The sequence below is a fragment of the Pongo pygmaeus genome, chromosome 5, assembly GCF_028885625.2.
Source record: "Pongo pygmaeus isolate AG05252 chromosome 5, NHGRI_mPonPyg2-v2.0_pri, whole genome shotgun sequence".
Classification (NCBI taxonomy): Eukaryota; Metazoa; Chordata; class Mammalia; order Primates; family Hominidae; genus Pongo; species Pongo pygmaeus.
The window spans coordinates 119,459,112-119,483,601 of NC_072378.2; the positions used below are offsets into that span (position 1 = coordinate 119,459,112).

Sequence of the window (24,490 nt, forward strand, 5' to 3'; positions counted from 1 at the left end):
ACATGTGTAGTAAATAATGACTGAAATTCTCCAACAAGTTAGATTTCTGATAAAATCTTTTAATGGGAGATTTTCTAGGTCACAATAGGTCTTTGCTCTTATTTTTTAAAAAATCCAAATGTAATACGTAAAAAATGATTCATTGTGAATATTAATCTTGAAGTTTCAATACTTCAATGGGCACTCTCAATTTTACATGAGATATATTAAGGTGGAAATTAACCAGAGTTTTAAAGGAAACTATCAGTGTTATTTGTATGCAAATTGGAGGCTACTGTTATATTTCTGATTCCATGTTTTTGCTCTTCCTCAATTTACTTTGGAACTGCCTGAGTGGCAGATTATTTTTATAGAATTCCAATCACATTTTTTTGAGGGGATGTGGGTGCCAGGGGCAGTGAGGGCAGGAGCCCTCTGTTCCTGCGGGCTCCAGTTGAAAGATACAGTTTTGTTTTGAACACATTTCATAAATATTAACTGTCCCCAATTTAAAAACATTGTGTCCTGCAAGTATTTGTGTGCATTGGCTCTTTGGAACTTTCAGAGCATTTTTCTTCATAGAAACAGGGTTGTAAATGGTTGCTAGCCTGCACTGCAAAGACCTCACCCTAGGGAAGAATAACATGTTGGAAAAAGTACTGTTGCAATGCTGGTAATCAAAGTAACATTAAATTAGAAAGTGTTTTATTTATTATGAATGTTGGAGCCTGAGGACAAACAGATTTATTTGAAAGAGGAGATATATAATGATAATTTCAGAAATATTCTAAAATCAACTTGCAAGGTCAGAAAGGTGCATGGAAGTTCTTAGGTATAGTTTTCCTTCACTGTGTGTAGCTTTCTTTTGGTTTGAAAAATATCACGACTACTGCCCTTAAGGTATTTTTACTTTGGTTTTGTTTTGATTTGATTAACAAAGGGACTGAAAGAAATAACGGGGAGGTTTTCCTGAGGTCACTGGGCAACGGTTTGAATAAGAGAGGAATTTATTGTAGAGCACTTGCATGCGCATATGCTTGACTGTGTGACTGTGGCCAAGAAGTCACCTATTCTGTCTCTCATTCTTCATCTGCAACTTTGTTGTGCCTCTTAGGTTAAATGTTGTAACTAATGTGTCTGGCACAGTAGGCATTTAAGAAATTTAAGCCCATTTTTCCCCTCTCTTAAAAGGGTAATTCATGTTGGGAATGAGGAAATAACAGTGTCTGTGGGATTCTTATAAAGAAGACCCAAGAAAGGATGGCAGGAAGGATATTTTAGATTATGTGGCTCTTCCTATGGTTGTCACTTTTCAACTCCCAGCCCTTATTTGAATAATATCCGGAGAAGAAAGTATGGTTGGGAGGAACAGCGTTGGGTTTGATAGCTGGAGAGTCTTAAAATGTTTCTTCACCCTTTATAGGATCAAAAAGTTGACCAACTAACCTACTGCTACTACTACTACTTGTTAATTGGCAATTTATAATTGTGTAAATTTGTAGGGTAAAAAGTGATGTTATGATTTCTGAATATAATGCAGAATACTTAAATCCAGGTAGTTAACATATCCATCACCTCAAATACTTAATATCTTTTGTGGTAAGAACATTTGAAAATTACTTTCTCATCCAGTTGTAAATGTACAGTATTCTATCATAAACTATATTCACCATGCTGTGTGATAGAACTAGAAACAGAAATTCCTCTCATCTGAGATTTTGTATCCTTTGACCATTATCTCCCCATCCCCAGCCTCTGCAGAGTAGAATGATGATTCTGTTCTCTGCTCCTGAGTTCAGTTGTTTTAGATTCTATATATAAGGGAGAACATGTGGTATCTTCCATGCCTGACTTATTTCACTTAGCATTGTTCTCCAGGTCCATCCACATCATCACAAATGACAGAATTTCCTTCTTTTTTAAGACTGAATAGTATTCTTTATAGTTCCTAAAGCCTTGATAAAATGTGACTGATGGCAAAGTCTCAAAGTAAGGAGAATGGCCTTATGGTTCAGTGCATGAAGAATTAGGAAACCAAGGTCTTAGAGCAGAAAGGTGGCACTGAGAATGCTAACAGTGACCACTGGGGTTTGTATATAGAATGTTTGAATTGTATGACTTGAGGAGAATACACTATTTCAACTAAGTGAAACAAAGGAAAAGTTTATTTCCATGGCCAGAGAAAGATACAAAATATTTCCTTTTTCAGTTTCCAGTATATTAGATATATTTTAAAAATAAATCAGTTTTTCTTTTAGAAAATCTTTTTTTTTCTCTCCATTCTCTGTCCCATAAAAACCAGATGCTTTTCCAGAACAACAAAAAATTCAGAAAGGGAAAAAAATAGTGAGACGTCATTCTGCCCAGTTATAATTATTTTTCATGAAATAAAGTGAAATGAAACCACCACATGTGCTTGTTCCTATTTTGGAGAAACTATCTACAACTATGACACGACAGCACTTGGCTTCCCAATTTCATTGCAAAATAAATGTACTGTTTGCACAACATGTTCTGTCTTTCATATGGTCCTTGAGGACAGAACCTTGTCTTAGCCTTGGGTCCCTGTAAATGGATAGAAACCTACCTGAGGTTCTTTGTCCACTAAACTTATTTTTTAAGTTCATTTGGAGCATTCTCCTGGAATGTATAGACTCATTTATGGGATAAGGTAAAAGTGGATCTGTGTTGCAGATAGTACCTTGACAAATTATATTTCTGTATGTTTGATGTAGTCATTTCATTTGGTGTAATTAATACTGGTCTGGATTTGGGGAAGGACAGAGAGAGACACACTGAAATTACCGTCGGAAAAAAGAAGGGAAGAATTTCAAATCAGTGACCCATGTATTTATTAGACTTAATTGGCTGGAACTGGCAGGATCTCATATACGGTTTCTAAATTACTGGGCTTAAAATGTGATGAGTTTGAGATAGTTAGCCTGACTCCTAGATTATAAACAGTTTTTGAACATTCATTGAGATCATTAGGTTCTCCAGTTTTCTCCAAATGCGAAATTTGTGTGATATATTCTACCATGAAAATATTGTCATATCTTCAACAGTAACCAACAAGAAATGAAAATATCAAGTGTTAACAGAGTGCCACCTATTTTATATTTTTATTATTAAAATTCATGTATATCTTCACCAAGAAATTGAACTTCAGTATTGTTAAAAGCAAGTCAGCATTATAAATAGTTTACTTAAGTAATTCTAGGACTATTTTTTTTTTATTTCATAGGTATTCATGGGGTAGAAAAAATTACTATAAGAAAGAAAATTTAAATTTATGAAACTTCAGTTACTAGAGAGCTATATATAATGTGCCATTAAGAACGTTTTATTAAGTGTATGTAGCTTCATCATTTCTTTCACCTTAAAAAAAAGTGTTTTTCTCTCTGGTAGGAATGTAAAATGGTGCAGCTGCTTTGGAAAACAATGTGGCAGTTCCTCAAAAGGATAAATATAGAGTTACCATATGATCCAACAATTCCACTCCTAGATACACTCAAGAGAAATGAAAATATATGTGCACACACAAATCTGTACATGAATGTTCATAACAGCATTATTTATAATAGCTAAATGCTGGAAACAACATAAATGTCCATCAACTAAGTGGATGAACAAATGTTGTATATCCATACAAGAATTATTATTCAGCAATAAAAAGGAATGAAATGTTGACACATACTACAACATGCATGAACCTTGAAAGCATTATACTAAGTTAAAGATGTCAGTTACAAAACACCACATATGGTATAATTATATTTATATAAAATGTCTGAAATAGGTACATCTATAGGGACAGAAAGTAGATTAGTGGTTGCCTTGGGCTGGAGGGATAGGAGGATGGAGGGTCACCATAACGGTATAAGATTTCTTTTGGAGGTGATAAAAATATTCTAAAATTTACTATGGGGATGGCTGCATGACTTTGTGGATATACTAAAAAAGTATTGAATTGTACTTTAAACAGTTGATTTTTATGAAGTGAATTATATTTCAATAAAGCTATTACTAAAATAATGTTTTCCTTTCAGAACTGTTTTGTAAGAATCTTAAGAACCATGGAATATCTTACTAAAGATATATAAAAATAACTAGATGAAGTTGACATTATACTAAATAGCATTATTAAATTTTAAAGTCCAAAAAGTACTAAGAGGATAAGGTCAAGAACCATTTTCAGAAACACAGAAGAAAATGCTATTGTTTCTCAGCTTGAGAAATATGTATTTTTGTTTAGTAGTCAAACCAAGGGAATTTTTTAAAGTTATGAATCACTTCTATGCTGTACGCTCATTCCTATTAAGTAAAACATAAGTAATATCATTCATATTTTTGATGCGTGGAAAATTACTATTAAATTAAATGTACCTCACAGCACTGTACTGACCAAGATGTTTCCAGGAGAACTTAACTTGTTTGTAGTTGGTGACTTTTTTTGTTGTTGTTGTTGTTGTTGTTGTTGAGATGGAGTTTTGCTTTTGTGGTTCAGCCTGGAGTGCAATGGTATGATCTCGACTCACTGCAACCTCTGCCTGTTGGGTTCAAGTGATTCTCCTGCCTCAGCCTCCTGAGTAGCTAGGATTACAGGTGTCTGCCACCACGCCCAACTAATCTTTTGTATTTTTCGTAGAGACGGGGTTTCACCATGTTGGTCAGGCTGGTCTTAAACTCCTGACCTCAGGTGATATACTTGCCTTGGCCTCCCAAAGTGCTGGGATTACAGGCATGAGCCACTGCACCTGGCCTGCAGCTTTGAAACTTACACAAAATGATGCAGAGGCAAGAAAGCTGGATTGGGAATCAGAAGATCTATTTTTAAAACTGGCTATGAGTTTTATGAATTTAAACAGCCTCAATTCCTTTGTAAAATAATGGGGACTCCTCCTAACTGAAAAATTTGTTGTGAAGATCAAAATAGATATATGTGTACTGCAGAACGCTGTACAACTGTAAGGTGCTGGAATAACAATTATTAATAATTAAGATAAATCATTGGGACCAGTGGCTCATGCCTGTAATCCCAGCATTTTGGGAGCCTAGGCAAGACGATTACTTGAGGCCAAAAGTTCAAGGTCAGCCTGGGCGACATAGTGAGACCTTGTCTGTACAAAAAATAAAAATGTTAGCTGGCATGGTGGCATGTGCTTGTAGTCCCGGCTTAGGGAGCTGGTGTAGAAGGATTGCTTGAGCCCAGGAGTTTGAGATTACAGGTAGCTATGATTATGCCACTGTACTGCCTGGAGAAGAGCAAGACGGTCTAAAAAAAAAAAAGATGTAAATAACACTAATATTATTTGTTAACATTTTGTATTATTGTTGTTGGAGAACCTAGCACTAAAATTCCAGGCTGGGCGCAGTGGCTCACACCTGTAATCCTAGCACTTTGGGAGGCCAAGGTGGGTGGATTGCCTGAGGTCAGGAGTTCGAGACTAGCCTGGCCAACATAGCGAAACCCCTTCTCTACTAAAAATACAAAAATTGTTGGGCTTGGTGGCTGGTGTCTATAATCCCTGCTACTCAGGAGGCTGAGGCAGGAGAATTGCTTGAACTCGGGAGACAGAGGTTGCAGTGAGCCAAGATTGCACCACTTCACTCTCACCTGGCAAAACAGCAAAACTCTGTCTCAAAAACAAACAAAACAATAAAATTATCATTGAGAAGACCAAAGGGATAAAATTTCTCTGTCTCTCGCCCTCACTCTTGTTCTCACTCTCCCTCCGAGATCCTGAACTCAAAAAGTTAAAATATTTTGAAGAACTTACTATTATTCCATTTTCTAGAGAAATCATGAATATTTAATAAGACATTATCAAATTTATAGCAAAACCTATAACTGACTCTTTTATGTTCAGTTCATCTCATCAAAATAGAAACCATTATCTTTCATGCCTTCAATAGCTAGTATCAGTATATCCTGAGATCTTTTCCATTCTGCTTTCATATAGTATTCCCCATTTAACTTATATTTCTTTTAAATGGATTTTTATCCTTTACTTTTTATTGTTATATATTCTTATAACAAATATAATACATAGGTATAAATAAAATTTAGAATATACAGACCAGCAAAAGAAATGAAAAAAAAAAACAACTTTAAAGTTCTTCCAATAATAAGTTGTACATGTCTTACAAAACAGCATAATCGTGCTGTCTTTCAAGATGTTCAAATAAACATTGTTTCTGGATTTCCTCCTCCTCCCTCCATCCTTTAAATAATTATTTGTAGTGAGTAGTATCTGTCTTTCTTGCCTGACATGGAAAGCAGATGGAGATGCATAATGCTTTTGCTAAATCTCTAAATGTTCTCATTTTTGAAAAACAGTAACCAATGGTAAATGAAAGAAGTAGAAGTGTTATCACTGATTCCTCTTTCTAATCAGTGGAGTTTTCTGTTTACTCTGACCACCTATTTCATTACTCTTACTGGATGCCAAATCATTACAATGTGATTTGGGGAAATAAAAGACATTATAAAAAGAGAAACCAGTTATTCATACCTCATAGAATAATCACATTTAATATATTTTATATCTGCCATATATATATTTTATATCTGCCATATATATGTGGTGTTATATATATGGTTATATATATATGTAGTTATATATAACCAAAAATATTTAAACACAAAGATGTAAAACTGCTAAACCATTCAGGTGCAATTTCTTTTTCAAACCATAGAAATATAGAGAGAATAATCTGAACTAGTCCAAGCAGACGTCTCTTAGCATCAGCTCTTCTGTGTGCCTTATGCTGTTTTTCTTAGTAGATTAAAATTATGCAAACCTTGTTTGGTTGATTAAAAGCCGTAGCTGCTCTCCACTTTTTGTTGTGGTTTGCTTTTTCCTTGGCTGGAAGTTTTTAGTTAAATTTAAAATGTTTGGTTGTTTTTTGTTGTTGTTTTGTCTTGCCTGTCACATACGAAATCTACTGAGAAGAACCTGGCACGTTAATTATTTCCACTTCTCAAAATAGATTTATTGTTAATTTCCCCTTTCAGTGTTACTGTTCTTTCAAAGAGATAAAGATTTAATTCTGGGCACTGCCCTACAGAAGCCATACAGGACATTTTAGTTGACCAATCTTTAAGTAAAAACAGAGTCCCTTTTCATTTCATAAATACCTTGCTGTTTATATATTGCTTGTAGCAAATAAGAGGCTCGGAAATCTGAAATGCAAAGATAAAATTCCTTGCAGCAGTTTTCAGAAGTAGTTATTGATAAACTGAATGCTATAACAATGAGTTGTAATTAGGACACCAAGTAAACAGAACACATAATTGTTTATATTCTCATTTTCTTCATTTAGTACACAAGGAAGGGAAGCATAAGCTGTTTTTGAAATAAGTTATTGTGTGTGTGTGTGTGTGTGTGTGTGTGTGTATCTCTAAGATGTTTGGCCAAAACTTCATTTCTAGCTTCTAAAGTTACCTCAGTATTCCTCTTTCAAAGATCCTTTTCTTAACTGTCCTCTCTGCCCACCAACCTACTTAGATTCTGTGGTTCATAATTTCAACAAGTGCTTTGCCAGTATCTCAAGCCATTTTCTACTTCATTTTTTTTTTTTGTCCAACCCTCGAACTTTAGCAAACATCAACTTTTTCAGTACCTGCACCCTAGCAGCCCAGGTCTTAGCAGAAAAAGTACAGTATGGCAGATTGATTACATCAGGTTTCAAATCTGACTTCAAATGATCCTAAACACTGTCTGGCAAGCCCCTTGTGTCTATTTGGTTGATTTACTTTCCCACTTAACAAGACACTTTAAGACTTTCTCCATTCGCTTCTATTCTCTCCAACCCAGTGGTTGTCACAAGAGAGTGGGGTTGTGGTGGGAGGAGCAATTATGCCTCCTACCCCTCGGTGACATTTGGCAATACCTGAAGACAGTTTTGACTGTCACTGTTCGGGGTGGGCAGGAGTGCCACTGAAATGTAGTGGGTAAAAGCCAAGGATGCTGCTCAACATACTACAACTCACAGGACATTCTCACACAGTATAGAATTGTCTGGTCCACGATGTCAGTATGCCGAGATGAGAAACCCTACTCTAGCACCTTCATCTCGGCAGATGCCTTCTTTTCTTTACAGAGAAATAGCAGCTAGCTTTTGGGAACTCCCTCATCTTTTCTATTTCAAACACAAAACATGTTTTTTGGCACTGAGCCTCACATCTTGTTACGATAGAGCGATGATACCCTTCTCCTAGCTGAGGCTAACTCTACCACCCATGCGTTGGACTTCAAAACCTCTCATTTTCTCTGTAATATTATACTATTTTTATCCATTTTTTGTTCATGTATATTCGATTTTGCCTTTTATATTCGCCCTTTTGACTTTAAAACAATACAATTTCTTCAACTAGACAAAACAAAACCAAAAGACTTTCTTTTCTTTCAGGTACTGCCCTGTTCTTCTCCCTCTTCACAGCCACATTTCTCCAAGTGGTTGTTAATGATACCAGCTGTCTACAATTAGTCACCTCTCACTCACTGCCCAACCTACTCCAGTCTGGCTTCTGGTCCTACCACTCCATTAAAATAGCAATAATGAAAGTCACCAATGCCCCTCATATTGTGAATTCCTGAGGTATTTTTAAATCTTCCTTTGACTTCACGTTGCAGTAGCATTCAACAACGCTTATCTCTCCCTGCTTTTTGAAACAGTCTTCCCTTGATTTCTGCAAGACACAGTCTCTTGGTTTCAGTATCTCTGGTCAATTATTTTGTTTCAGGTGGATTCTTCTTCTTCCTGGCCTTTAAATGTAGGCATTTCCTTAAGGCTCGGTCCTGGAACTTCTCAATTTTCACTGGCTGCCTAACTCATGCCATTCAAACCCATTGCTTTAGTGAGTATGTATATACAAGATAATTTCAAATTAGTATTCCTGTTTCAGACTTGGAGTTTGAGGTCTGTATGTCCAGGTACCTACTTCTTTTTTTGTATGTCTCAAAATATCTCAATTTCAACATATCTCTAATAGACATCTGCCTCTTTTCTTAGATGCTCCTCCTTCCAACACCCCTGTTTCTCTTAGAACATGTTTATGGTCCTCTGTGGTTGTAGGACCTCCAAAGTGACCTCAGTTTTTGTCTATTTTTCAAGCCTGGTCATTCAGAAAAGTAGAGATTGTTATAAGGGAGCTTATTTGGAAGGGGTCTTTCCCTGTGCCCTCGTCCAAATTCTTTTGGAATCACTCTTTCACAATGAACTATTATTTTCATGTGAGAACGAGATAGATTAATATTGAAATGTGGCAGCCCAAAAGTGGATTAATATTGGGAGTGGTGAATGTCTGGTTTTGGTTTTGGTTTGCAAGGTAGGAGGTGCTGTTAGTCCAGTAACTAAAAGTTCCTAGGTTTTAGTTCATACCATGAGACAAAAATTTATGTATTTGAATTTGATAATCTCTTTCTTTAAGATTACTAATGCCATCAAAAACACTGACTTCTACCCATAGTCACTGAATTGTTTGAATTCATCACTGATGGTGGCAACATTGTCTCCTAGAGCTTTATATCCTGTTGGGCAGTTGAGCTCAGGTGACCAAGGAAGATAATTTAATTACCATTTAGTCATTTTATGCCATATACTTCTACATTATCTTCCCAAAATATTAAGGACACTTTCATGGCTTTATGTAACACCCTACTTCCTGATTCCAAATTCTTTCAGTTAAGATGCTTTTGATTGCAAAGAACAGAAAACAATACTGGTTTCCTTCAGCAAAAAAAAAAAAAAAAGGAATTTATTAGAAGGATATTAGAAGGATACATAGGCTCACAGAATCAACATGTGACTACTATTTCCTTAAATGAGGTGGTTATGCTGCTAGAAGGAGATAGAATGATTTGCAAATTTATATCTAAAATTAGAAACCCAGGCAGCCTCAGGACAACAATTATAAAGTAAAACCCAGGAGGAGAAGGCTTAGACATCAAAAGATTGTAGGACTCCCACAGTTTATATCAGTAGCAATCACATATACTCATGTAAGAATAGAATTTTAGGGTGTATGACCAGAGATGGAGAAAAGTTTTAGATTAGTCTGAACTTATCAAAATGAGTTTACTTACTAGGGATTCCTGATGCCATGTGATGGAAGCTGGGCTGGTTAACACTAACTTGAACTTACATCTGAACTTCAGGTGTCACAAATGCCTTAGAATAACATGAAGAAGATTATTAAAATAAGTGGGAGATTGAAATCTTGGATTTGATTTATCATAAGTGTCCTGCCACCCATCCAAAAATGTATCCCTAAAGCAGGCCCAGAAAACATTCCATTCATTAGGGCTTTTGAAATATACATTGTATTCAAAGCTCTGACATATTTCAAAAGGGGTGTACTGGTTGTTCTTTGCAGGTTGTTCGAGAAGCTGAAATAGAAATCAATTTCTTGATTTCAGTAGGAATAGTGAGTCCCTGAGAGGGGAGAAGCCAGGTGAGTCATTTATCACTGGAGGAATAAACGGTGGGCCTGGTCACCATAATGGCAGCAGGGTATGAAATGGGATGACTACAGAAATCTCTAACAGGGACTAATGGATCATAGAATTCTTGGGGCTGAAATAGAACATTCCATTAAGGCCACGTTTGATTTTACTATCCAAAAACCAAGTCTGGTGAACAGAGTTCTTTTCTGTATACTTTATAGTAGAATAAAATATATATCTTTTATTAGTGGAGGTTAATTCTAAAATTTATTGTTTAGACTACAGAATACATATCACAATGAAACTAGAGGGAGAAAGGATATAACCTGGAGACTGTAGATTTGTGACCAAATAGAGTAACTGATGAGATTTGTGATTACCTTCATTTGGAAAAGGAATGTACTTTTGTAATATCCCTTATCCAAAATGCTTGGGACCGGAAGTGCTTCAGATTTTGGGTTTTTTTGGATTTTGGATATTTGCATGTACATAATGAGATATCTTGGGTATGACAACGAAGTCTAAACATGAAATTCATTTATGTTTCATATACACCTTATATACATAGGCTTAAGGTAATTTTGTGTAATACTTTTAAGTAATTTTGTATATGTGTTTTGACTATGACCAGTCTCATGAGGTCAAATTTTCCACTTTTGGGTGTAAAATTTTCTGCTTGTACCATCATGTTGGTACTCAAAAAGTTTTGAATTTTGGAGCATTTCGGATTTTAGATTTTTGGATGAAGAATGCTCAACCTGTACAAGTAATACCTATATTACATTAGGAGGAACAATCTTTTGGACAGTGTAATTTTGAGAAGAAGGATATGAGTGAATGTTGTGGTATATGCTTGCCATTTTATTTCTGACTGTCTAATATTTAACCATGTTGTTGTATGCTATGCTCTCTATTTGGAAGCATTCCCCAGTGAATATAGTCTAGGAAATATAAATGCTTCATCTCCTGCTACTGACAGGAAGGTGTCAGATGCTCTCTCTCCCTATACTCATAGAAGCCAAGGCTTGTGTGTGTCACCTCATCAATTAGACACTGCTGCCAGGGATTGTAAATTTAAGTAAGAAGGACGTAAATGAAGATGGGATTAGCATTCATCTTTGGTAGTACAGTGGCATGATGCTTGTAGTGTCAGGGGTCTCCTGGCCAGATGATTCTTGTCCAAAGACACTCTCTGGTTTTCAGGCATTTTGCTCTAGCATCCTTTGATTTGGCGAGTTCTTGATTTTCTCCTCCAATTTCATGTTTTTAGATAATCAGAGTTCATTTATATTGCTTGCATCCTACTGGACACAGAATTTAAAACCACCCTAATATTTTTTCCTCCCTAATCCTGGTCCTCTTCTAATATTCCCTGTCTCAGTGAACAAATTGAATAGGCCAAAAACCCAGGGTGTATTCTTGATAATCCCCTTTTCTCCAACTCATGTCTAATCCATCATTAAATTTTATTGATTTCTCTCCTTGAATCTATCCACTGCTCTCCAGCTCTACCACCATCAACACCAACGCCTGAGTCCAAGCCATCCTCATGTCTCACCTGACCTACAACAATGTATTTGTCCTACCTAAGCTCTTTTCTTCCCCCAACCCATTCTTCCCCAAATCCTTTAAATGTAAATCTGATCATGTTATACACTACCCTGCCAGCCAGCCACTTCCACTTTCTCCCTCAGGGAAATTGCCTTGCTTCCTACCTTCAGGCTCTTTCCTCTTTCTGGAATTCTCTTCTTCCCCTACTCCCTCTACATAGTTAACTCCTATTCATCCTTCTTCACACCTTCTACCTCATAGTCTTCCCTTATGATTGCTGTCTTATTCTGCTTGGACTGCTAGAACAAAATGCCACAGATGGGGTGGCGTAAACAATGGAAATTTGTTTCTCTCCATTTTGGAGGCTGGGAAGTCCAGGATCAAGGTGCTGGAAGATTAGGTTCTTGGTGAGGATTCTCTTCCTGGCTTGCAGATGGCCAACTCCCTATTGTGTCCTCATATGACCTTTCCTTGGTGTGTGCTTGGGAAGGGAGAGAGGGAGAGAGGGAGAAAGGGGGAGAGAGGTAGAGAGAGAGATAGACGGACAGAGAAAGAGAGAGAGAGAGAATCTTATAAAGCTACCAATCCTGCCATATTGGAGCCCCACCCTAATGACCTCATTTAACCTAATTACCTCTTAAATTCCTTATCTCCAAATACAGTCACGTGGAGGTTGTATTAGTCCAGTTTCACGTTGCTAATAAAGACATACCTGAGACTGGGCAGTTTACAAAAGAAAGAGGTTTAATGGACTCACAGTTCCACGTGGCTGGGGAGGCCTCAAAATCATGGTGGAAGGTGAAAGGTATGTCTCACGTGATGGCAGACAAGAGAAGAGGGCTTGTGCAGGGAAACTCCCCTTTATAAAACCATCAGATCTGGTGAGACTCACCATCATGAGAATAGCATGGGAAAGACCCACCCACATGATTCAGTTACCTCCCACTGGGTCCCTCCCACAACATGTGGGAATTGTGGGAGTTACAATTCAAGATGAGATTTGTGTGGGGACACAGCCAAATCATATGAGAGGTTAAGACTTTAAGTATGAATTTGAGGATGGGGAGACAAGATTCAATCCATGGCAATTGACTTCCTCAAACTCCCTGGCAAGGTTAGAATCCCTATTGTATGCTCTCATTGTCCCACGTAACTCTTCCTTAGAGTACTTGTCCTGGTTGCATTTTACATTTCATTTAGATGATGTGTGATTAATATTTGTCTACTTCTAGGAGGGTAGTTCCACAAAGACAAGGATCTTGTTTGGCTTTTCTCATCAGTGTTTCTTTGTAAGAACTGATGTAAACCAATCTGGACAAGCACAATGAGTATTTCTGTTTTATAGATGACAGAAGCTGCTAATAGATATGGGTGAAGGTTGGGTGCTCCCCCACAATCTCTTCTCCAGGTTTTGATGAAAGCAAGTCTTAGACTAAATCCTGCCACTCAAATAATCATTTATTAAACAAATAAGGATTAATAAAAAGGTAAAGCCAGTGTATATTATCTATTCTGGTAAACTGTAAAATCCCAGTATTAAGTTCTTTTATGTACCTCAATTACATTTCAGAAGAAAGTTTCACTGAAAGCAGATGCAACATCAATTTAGAGTCAGGATTCAGTTATCTTTATAGTTAGCACCAGATGTCAGAATTGTCTGAACCAATGATTAGATTCAAGAGATCAAGACTTCAATGTCATCCCAAATGGTGAAAGATGACGGATGAAGATGAACTGTTCACTAGACTCGTATCCCCTGTTCATGGAAACATGGGAGTGGGGAAGGGGGCTCTAAAATACCCTACTTTAACCACCTATTTTGAATACCACTAATTTCACTAATGGGTATCCATTTCTAATATCCCCTATACTAACTAACAAGCCACTAATGTTACCAAAGAAAATGATTTTCTCATATTCTTCATACTAATTCATGGAAACCTCTGCTTGATATGCATAAGAATGCTATGTATAAGGATGACTGAAACCCTTGTACTAGCTGGTTCTAAAAGGTGGTTTTCTGAGTACTGTATATGTTAGTTGATGACCCTGAAGTCCAGGGACAGGCAGTTTTTGTTTAGGACAACAAAGAAAAAAACACACATTTAGGGTACAACTTCAACATGTATTATCACATTGTTTATGCTAAAGTATTTTAAAGTAAATTAGAGATAAACATTTACAAGTGCCCAGCACTCAGCCATTCGGTGAATGCTCAATAACCATGTGATACATGCACACGTGTTCTTTGCAGCTCTATTCACAATAGCAGAGACACGGAATCAACCTAAATGCCTATGAATGGTAGACTGGATAAAGAAAATGTGGTACCGTATACACCGTGGTATACTATGTGCCACAGAAAAGAATGAGATCATGTCCTTCGCAGGAACATGGATGGAGCTGGAGGCTATTATCCTTAGCAAACTAACACAGGATCAGAAAACCAAATACCACATGCTCTCACTTATAAGTGGGAGCTAAATGATAAGAACACATGGACACATAGAGGGGAACAACACACACTGGAGCCTATCAGGGTGGAGGGTGAGAGGAGGGAGAGAATCAGTAAAAACAATGAATGGGTACTAGGCTTAATACCTGGGTGATGAAATAATCTGTACAAAAAACCTCCATGACACAAGTTTACCTGTATAGTAAATCATCGAATGTACCTCTGGAACTCAAAAATTAAGTGAAAATAAGATGTAGAAAAAATAACAGATATTGGTGAGGCTGTGGAGAAAAAGGAACACTTATACACTCTTGGTGGGATTGTAAATTAGTTCAGCCACTGTGGAAAGCAGTTTGGAGATTTCTGAAAGAACTAAAAATAGAACTACCACTTGAACCAGCAATCCCATTACTGGGTATATATGCAAAGGAATGTAAAGTATTCTGTCAAAAAGACACAGACACTCATTTGCTCAAAAAGACACAGACACTCATTTGCTCATTGCAGCGCTACTCACAATAGCAAAGGCATGAAATCAACTTAGGTCCATCAATGGTGAATTGAATAAAGAAAATATGGTGCATATACACCATGTAATACTATGTAGCCCTAAAAAAGCAAAATCATGTCCTTTGCAGCAACATGGATGCAGCTAGAGGCCATTATCCTAAGCCTATCAATGTAGAAACAGAAAACCAGATACCGTGTGTTTTCACTTATAAGTGGAAGCTAACCATGAGGTACACATGGATATAAAGATAGGAACAATAGACACAGGACTACTAGAAGCAGGAGGGATGGAGGCAGGCAAGAGTTGAAAAGCTACCTGTTGGGTACTATTGATAGAGACAGGAGACAGCCAAGGGTTTCTGGTGAAACTCTGCCTTCAAGCCTAAAACAGCCTGAAGGCTGAAAGACCAGACTGCTGGTCCCAGATGAAACCCACGACCTAGAGGGAGAACTGCCACTGTTTGCCCACACTTTCCTGACTGATTCTTTCTGAATAATGCCCACATGCACACTGGGGGAACGGGGTGGAGCCACTGGAAGTTTGTGTCTTGTGCAAGGATGAGCTTGGGCTCTTCAGCTTGGTATTCAAGCTGAAGGTGGCCTGGTATTCAATCTGTGAGGTGGGAGCCCGTTGGCAGGAATCCCTCTAGCTTTGCTGAGAGCTGTTTTTTTTCGTTTTTGTTTTTGTTTTTTTCCTTTTCACCCACTAAATTCTGCTCTCCTCACCCTTCAGTGTGTCTGTATGCCTAATCTTTCTTGGTCGTGACACAAGAACCCAGATTTAGCTGAACTAAAGAGCAAAAATTCTGCATCACTATGTTTACTATCTGGGTGATAGGATCATTCATACCGCAAACCTCAGCATGACACAATATATCCATGTAACAACTCTGCACATGTACCTGCTGAATCTAAAATAGAAGTTGAAATTTTAAGATAAAAACCATGTGATGGGTGATATAAATGAATACATGAATGAATGATGAATGAATGAACATTAGCCTGGTTTGTATTGTTTGGGAAAAGATTATAATGCTACTTTTACTTTTTGTTATATTAATCATTGAGTTAGTATATGCTACAGATGCAGTCAGTTGAAAATAAAACTGTTTTCATTTTGAATAACAAATTGGCTCATATGTCCTGAGGGCAATGTTTTGGCCTCTTTGTAGTATCAAATGTTCTGATCAAATGTTGCTAAAGGACCCACTTGAGATAAAGAAGTTTTCGTGGAAAAAAACAAACTCTACATGGCTACAGAATTGCTAATATCTAACAGTGTAACGCCCAACAGGTTCTCCTTGTTGCTGTCTAGACAGACCGGATTTATCAAGACAGGGAAATTGCCATAGAGAAGGAGTTTAATTCACACGGAGCTGGCTGTACAGGAGACTGGAGTTTTATTATTACTCAAATCAGTCTCCCTGAAAACGCTGTAGCGGCCAGTGAGTCGGCGGGAGTGCTGATCGGTTGGGTCAGAGATAAAATCATAGGGAGTTGAAGCTGTTCTCTTTCATTGAGTCAGTTCCTGGGTGGGGGCCACAAGACCAGATGAGCCAATTTATTGATTCGAGTGGTGCCAGCTGATCCATCAGGTTCAAAAATCTCTCAAGATGTTATCCCCAGGAGCGATTTGAGGAGGGTCAAAATCTAGCTGCATGACTCCTAAACCATGATTTCTAATCTTGTGGCTAATTTGTTAGTCCTAGAAAGGCAATCTAGTCCTCAGGCAAGAAAGGGGTTTGTTTCAGGAAAGGGCTATTATTGTCCTTGTTTCAAAGTTAAACTATAAACTAAGTTCCTTCCAAAGTTAGTGCAGCCTATGCCCAGGAATGAACAGGCTCAGCTTGGAGGTTAGAAGCAAGATGGAGTTGATTAGATCAGATCTCTTTCACTGTAATGATTTTCTCAGTTATAATTTTTGCAATGGTAGTTTCAATTGGAAAGAAATATTAATAAACTTCACATGGCTACAGAGTTGCTAATATCTAAGTCTCTCTTAGGATAAATGACAATTGGGAATGGGACTTCAAATGGTGTTCAACATACCGTCTAACTCATAGAAATGCTCAGCAGAGACTTACTGAATTATTACACGGAATGGGGGATGTTTTACAGCAGTGTTCCCAATACTAGGGCTCATTGAAGGCAACATGAAAGGGTCCTGAAGGTGAAACTCCATGGCCATAGCAGTGTTTCCCAAATTTGCTTGAAGATAAGATACAACAGGAATGTGTGATTAAAAACAGATTCCAGAGCCCTGAGCCAAATCTGTTATATCAGAATTTCCAGAGACATGGCCTAGAAATCTGGTGTTCAATAAGCGCTGTAGGCCAGTTGTTCTCAAGCTTTACTAATACACCAGAAGCACCTGCAGAGCTTGTTAAAACAGACTTGAGAATGCTGCTCCCCTCTCCCCTCTAGCTTCTGGTTCAGTAAGTCTGGGGCGGGGCTTGAGAATTTGCATTTCTAACATTGAGAATCACTGCTTTAGGCTATGAAAGTGCTTCTCAAACTGCATCTGCATCATCTGGAAGCATAGTCAGATTCCTAGCTTCCAAATCTCAATCTAAATTTAACAACACATTTTAACATGATTCTGTGCAGAATAATGTTTGAGAAGCATGGTTCTAAGTGCTTTGTATTATCAGAAAATTTAGGAAAACTACCATGAATAATATGTGCACTTGCGTTGCAGAAAACTTATGAATACAAAATAAAAAGGCAACCAACAGACTGGGAGAAAATGTTGGAAACCATACATTTGATAAGTGGGTAATATTCAAAATATATAAGAAACTCCTACAACTCAATGACACAAAACAAAGCAAAAGAAAAAAAAACCCAATATCCTGATTGAACAATGGGCTAAGGACTTGAATCAATATTTCTCCAAAGAAGACATAAAATGGCTAGCAGATAAATGAAAAAAATGTTCAGTGTCACTAATCATTAGTGAAATGCAAATCAAAACCACAATGAGATATCACCTCATTCCTGTCAGGATGGCTGTTACTAAAAGGACAAGAGACATGTGTTGGCCAGGGAGTAGAGAAAAGGAAACTTTTGTACACTGTTGGTAAGTGTATATATTGATATAGCCTTTATGGAAAACAATATGGTGGTTCTTCAAAAAAGTAAAAATAGAACTACTACATGATGCAGTGATTCCTTTTCTGGGTATATACTCAAAAGAAATGAAATCAGTACCTTGAAATATCTGCACTCTCATGTTCATTGCTGCATTATTCACCATAGCTAAGATACAGAAACAACCTAAGTGTCTGTCGATGGAAGGAAAGATGGATGGAGAAATTGTGATATATATATATATAAAATAGAATATTATTCAGCCTTAAAAATGGGGATCTGCCCATTTGAGACCACATGGATAAACCTGGAGGACATTCTGCTTCGTGAAATAAGCTAGACAGAAAAACATTGCATGATCACACTTACATGTGATATACTAAAAAGTGAAATACAAAGAAACAGAGGTAGAACAGTGGTTACCAGGGCTGGAGAGGTGGGGCAAATGGGGAGATGTAGGCCAATGGATACATAGTTATAGTTCTGTAGTATGAATATGTCTAGAGTTCTAATTTACAGCATGATGACTGTAGTTAGTAATACTGTGTTGAATATTGAAATTTTGGTAAGAGATTAGACTTCAGGTGCTTTCAAGGAGGCACACAAAAAAGGTAACTGAGATAGGTATATTAATTTGCTTGACTGTAGTAATTATTTCACTGTTATATGTATATATATATAAAAACATCATGTTGAATATGTTTAATCTATACAATTTTTATTGAAAAAATACACTTTGTTCATGAACAGTGGTATTTAGACAATATTCACTTCTAATACTTTTATAAGCCACTTCTAAAATGTATTACTTTTTTGATCTTGACAGCAACGCTGTTACACAAGCAGAGCAAATATTCCTATTTCTATTTGATAGTTGAGACACTAAAAATTAGTGTAGATCAATCAATCATTTATTCAAGGTCATACAGTTAATATATGACAGGACTTTAGTTTGAATCAAGTACTCTGCCTCAAGTCCAGTACTCTTTTTCATTAAGTCATACTTCCAGATTCTGCTATCTATTTAAAAAATTACTAATCTGGAAATTGCATTACCTGAGAGAGAATTGATCTTTTCAACCAAACCTTTTAACATGATTTGTCAGCCTGCCTCTTCCAATTCTCCAAAAAATAGCTTTCATCCTTACTACTATCATTATGCTCTTCCAAGATGTTCTTTTCATTTTACTTTTTTGACACTTGGAATATAGCTAGCAGTCAGGAAATAAAGAGAGCTCTGCACAGCCAAGATGGGAAGAACAACATGAAAATACTAAAGCTTATGCAGTTCATTCATAGATAAATAATCTCTTACATAGAAAAGTTCCTGGAACCCTCTCTAAAAGTTGGGATACTCTCAAACAAGTCCTAGAAGTATGGAAATTTCTGTTCGCCCTTCCTTTTCAATCTAAAGCATATAAAAAACAGCATTTGGAAGGAGAAGAGTTGTTGTGAAAGGCAGATATGATGACAGAAGTAAAAAAAAAAGTGGACCTTTTACAGTGGAAAGGAGACAGTATCCATAAAACAAAACAAAACAACTCACAAAGCTCAGCAATACTCAGTCTTACCCACCGCAGTAGATCATGCAGCCACCATTGCTGTACACTAGAGTGGACTTTTATTTTAAAATAATAATAATATATCATCTAAGAACAGATTAAATTATAGAGTACTTTGCTTAAGAATGTAGTGAAATAAGCAATGCAATTTAGAAAGATTTTTATAAGGAGATTCAAGTGAGCAAATCTTTGACATTTCAGAATGACGTATTCTCTTAAGGATTCCTGAAGATAAGATTTTATTATAATTATCTTTCTTTTGTCTCCTTTCTTATTGTAGTGTTTTAGAGCATGGGGACGACATATTATACTTGCATTTCACTTAACAGGATTCAACTATATGTATCCAGGACAAAAAAAAAAAAGTTGAAGTGAAAGAATGAAGAAAATAATTTTTTTTTTTTTTTTTTAACCAGCCACTCTACTCAAGGGGCATATATTTTGGCATGAGGTTGAGACAGAGGACAGGTCTTTGCTGTAACTTCAATCTCAGTTACTCTCAGGGCTCACATGATGTGAACATTTTGCTCTGTGATTGTAGCATTTGAAGCCACATATTTTTTGGTGCCACATTGCCAAGTAGATGTTTTATCTGTTGAACAAGTTAGAAAACATTAAACTCTTTAAATGCTGGAGTAAACCTCATTGTATTGTCCTTATTGAGAAATATTGTGTTTGTTTCCAGTGCGTAGTGTCAAATAAAAAACAAATTTGGACATAGTAAAGAGAGATTTTATTTGCAGGGATTATTACAAGGTGGAGAAAGGGCAAGAATCTTAAGAGTTAGGCAAAGAAAAAAAAAAAAAAGGTTTGGCTTTTCTTTTATAGAGAGGAGTAACCTAGGCTAGAATGAACTGGGTCAGGGGAAGAAGGATGAAATGGTGGCATGAGCTGACAGAGAATGTTTGACTCTGAGACCAGTCTGCTCTCTTGGGGGTGCTGTTTAAGGAAAGTTGTGTGCTGGCTCAACTTGAGGGTAAGCCAAAGTTCAGGGATTTTGGGAAAGGAAAAAACTTAACCAAAATTTGGTTAATAAGCATCCTGTTTCCATTCGTCAGTGGGGATGAGCGGTTTAGCTTTCAATTTATGAGGTTAGGAATGGGAATTTCAATCTATCTTGAATTAATTTTTGTATAAGGTGTAAGGAAGGGACCCAGTTTCAGCTTTCTACGTATGGCTAGCCAGTTTTCCCAGCACCATTTATTAAATAGGGAATCGTTTCCCCATTTCTTGTTTTTGTCAGGTTTGTCAAAGATCAGATAGTTGTAGATGTGTGGTATTATTTCCAGGGGCTCTATTCTGTTCCATTGGTCTATATCTCTGTTTTGGTACCAGTACTATGCTGTTTTGGCTACTGTAGCCTTATAGTATAGTTTGAAGTCAGGTAGTGTGATACCTGCAGCCTTGTTCTTTTGGTTTAGGATTGTCTTGGCAATGCGGGCTCTTTTTTGGTTCCATATGAACTTTAAAGAAGTTTCTTCCAATTCTGTGAAGAAAGTCATTGGTAGCTTGATGGGGATGGCATTGAATCTATAAATTACCTTGGGCAGTATGGCCATTTTCATAATATTGATTCTTCCTATCCATGAACATGGAATGTTCTTCCATTTGTTTGTGTCTTCTTTTATTTCGTTGAGCAGTGGTTTGTAGTTCTCCTTGAAGAGGTCCTTCACATCCCTTGTAAGTTGGATTCCTAGGTATTTTATTCTCTTTGAAGCAATTGTGAATGGGAGTTCACTCATGATTTGGCTCTCTGTTTGTCTGTTGTTGGTGTATAGGAATGCTTGTGATTTTTGTACATTGATTTTGTATCCTGAGACTTTGCTGAAGTCGCTTATCAGCTTAAGGAGATTTTGGGCTGAGACAATGGGGTTTTCTAGATATACAATCATGTCTTCTGCAAACAGGGACAATTTGACTTCCTCTTTTCCTAATTGAATACCCTTTATTTCTTTCTCTTGTCTGATCGCCCTGGCCAGAACTTCCAACATTATGTTGAATAGGAGTGGTGAGAGACGAAATCCCTGTCTTGTGCCAGTTTTCAAAGGGAATGCTTCCAGTTTTTGCCCATTCAGTATGATACTGGCTGTGGGTTTGTCATAAATAACTCTTATTATTTTGAGATACGTCCCATCAATACCTAATTTATTAAGAGTTTTTAGCATGAAGCATTGTTGAATTTTGTCAAAGGCCTTTTCTGCATCTATTGAGATAATCATATGGTTTTTGTGTTTGGTTCTGTTTATATGATGGATTACGTTTATTGATTTTCGTATGTTGAACCAGCCTTGCATCCCTGGGATGAAGCCAACTTGATCATGGTGGATAAGCTTTTGGATGTGCTGCTGGATTTGGTTTGCGAGTATTTTATTGAGGATTTTTGCATGGATGTTCATCAGGGATATTGGTCTAAAATTCTCTTTTTTTGTTGTGTCTCTGTCAGGCTTTGGTATCAGGATGATGTTGGCCTCATAAAATGAATTAGGGAGGATTCCCTCTTTTCCTATGGATTGGAACAGTTTCAGAAGGAATGGTACCAGCTCCTCTTTGTACCTCTGGTAGAATTTGGCTGTGAGTCCGTCTGGTCCTGGAATTTTTTTGGTTGGTAGGCTATTAATTATTGCCTCAATTTCAGAACCTGTTACTGGTCTATTCAGGGATTCAACTTCTTCCTGGTTGAGTCTTGGGAGGGTGTATGTGTCCAGGAATTTATCCATTTCTTCTAGATTTTCTAGTTTCTTTGCATAGAGGTGTTTATAGTATTCTCTGATGGTAGTTTGTATTTCTGTGGGATTGGTAGTGATATCCCCTTTATCATTTTTATTGTGTCTATTTGATTCTTCTCTCTTTTCTTCTTTATTAGTCTTGCTAGTAGTCTATCAATTTGTTGATCTTTTGAAAAAACCAGCTCCTGGATGCATTGCTTTTTTTTGAAGAATTTTTTGTGTCTCTATCTCCTTCAGTTCTGCTCTGATCTTAGTTATTTCTTGCCTTCTGCTAGCTTTTGAGTGTGTTTGCTCTTGCTTCTCTAATTCTTTTAAATGTGATGTTAGGGTGTCAATTTTAGATCTTTCCTGCTTTCTCTTGTGGGCATTTAGTGCTATAAATTTCCCTCCACACACTGCTTTAAATGTGTCCCAGAGACTCTGGTATGTTGTGTCTTTGTTCTTGTTGGTTTCAAAGAACATCTTTATTTTTGCCTTCATTTCGTTATGTACCCAGTAGTCATTCAGGAGCAGGTTGTTCAGTTTCCATGTAGTTGAGGGGTTTTGAGTGAGTTTCTTAATCCTGAGTTCTAGTTTGATTGCACTGTGGTCTGAGAGACAGTTTGTTATAATTTCTGTTCTTTTACATTTGCTGAGGAGTGCTTTACTTCCAACTATGTGGTTAATTTTGGAATAAGTGTGATGTGGTGCTGAGAAGAATGTATATTCTGTTGATTTGGGGTGGAGAGTTCTGTAGATGTCTGTTAGGTCCGCTTGTTGCAGAGCTGAGTCCAATTCCTGGATATCCTTGTTAACTTTCTGTCTCTTTGATCTGTCTAATGTTGACAGTGGGGTGTTAGACTCTCCCATCATTATTGTGTGGGAGTCTAAGTCTCTTTGTAGGTCTCTAAGGACTTTCTTTATGAATCTAGGTGCTCCTGTATTGGGTGCATATATATTTAGGATAGTTAGCTCTTCTTATTGAATTGATCCCTTTACCATTATGTAATGGCCTTCTTTGTCTCTTTTGATCTTTGTTGGTTCAAAGTCTGTTTTATCAGAGACTAGGATTGCAACCCCTGCCTTTTTTTGTTTTCCATTTGCTTGGTAGGTCTTCCTCCATCCCTTTATTTTGAGCCTATGTGTGTCTCTGCATGTGAGATGGGTCTCCTGAACACAGCACACTGATGGTTCTTGACTCTTTATCCAAAAGACTTAAATGTTAGACCTAAAACCATAAAAACCCTAGAAGAAAACCTAGGCAATACCATTCAGGCCATAGGCATGGGCAAGGACTTCATGACGAAAACACCAAAAGTAATGGCAACAAATGCCAAAATTGACAAATGGGATCTAATTAAACTAAAGAGTTTCTGCACAGGAAAAGAAACTACCATCAGAGTGAACAGGCAACCTACAGAATGGGAGAAGATTTTTACAATCTACCCGTCTGACAAAGGGCTTATATCCAGAATCTATAAAGAACTTACATAAATTTACAAGAAAAAATCAAACAACCCCATCAAAAAGTGGGCAAAGGATATGAACAGACACTTCTCAAAAGAAGACATTTATGCAGCCAACAGACACATGAAAAAATGCTCATCATCACTGGCCATCAGAGAAATGCAAATCAAAACCACAATGAGATACCATCTCACACGAGTTAGAATGGCGATCATTAAAATGTCAGGAAACAACAGGTGATGGAGAGGATGTGGAGAAATAGGAACGCTTTTACGCTGTTGGTGAGACTGTAAACTAGTTCAACCATTGTGGAAGTCAGTGTGGCGATTCCTCAGGGATCTAGAACTAGAAATACCATTTGACCCAGCCATCCCATTACTGGGTATATACCCAAAGGATTATAAAACATGCTGCTATAAAGGCACATGCACATGTATGTTTATTGCGGCACTATTCACAATAGCAAAGACTTGGAACCAACCCAAATGTCCAACAATGATAGACTGGATTAAGAAAATGTGGCACATATACACCATGGAATACTATGCAGCCATAAAAAATGATGAGTTCATGTCCATTGTAGGGACATGGATGAAGCTGGATACCATCATTCTCAGCAAGCTATCACAAGGACAAAAAAACCAAACACCGCACGTTGTCACTCCTAGGTGGGAATTGAACAATGAGAACAGATGGACACAGGAAGGGGAACATAACACA

At 37.2% G+C, this 24,490-nt stretch overlaps 1 long non-coding RNA gene across 2 annotated transcripts in view; it reads left to right on the forward strand.

Annotated features, from left to right (window-relative positions):
• LOC129037950 (uncharacterized) overlaps positions 1-24,490 on the forward strand; it is a 361,691-nt gene that overhangs the window by 2,991 nt on the left and 334,210 nt on the right. For both annotated transcript variants that reach the window (XR_010126767.1, XR_008503025.2), the window contains exon 2: positions 10,361-10,438. This is a non-coding gene — a long non-coding RNA (uncharacterized LOC129037950). The remainder of the gene's footprint in view (positions 1-10,360; positions 10,439-24,490) is intronic.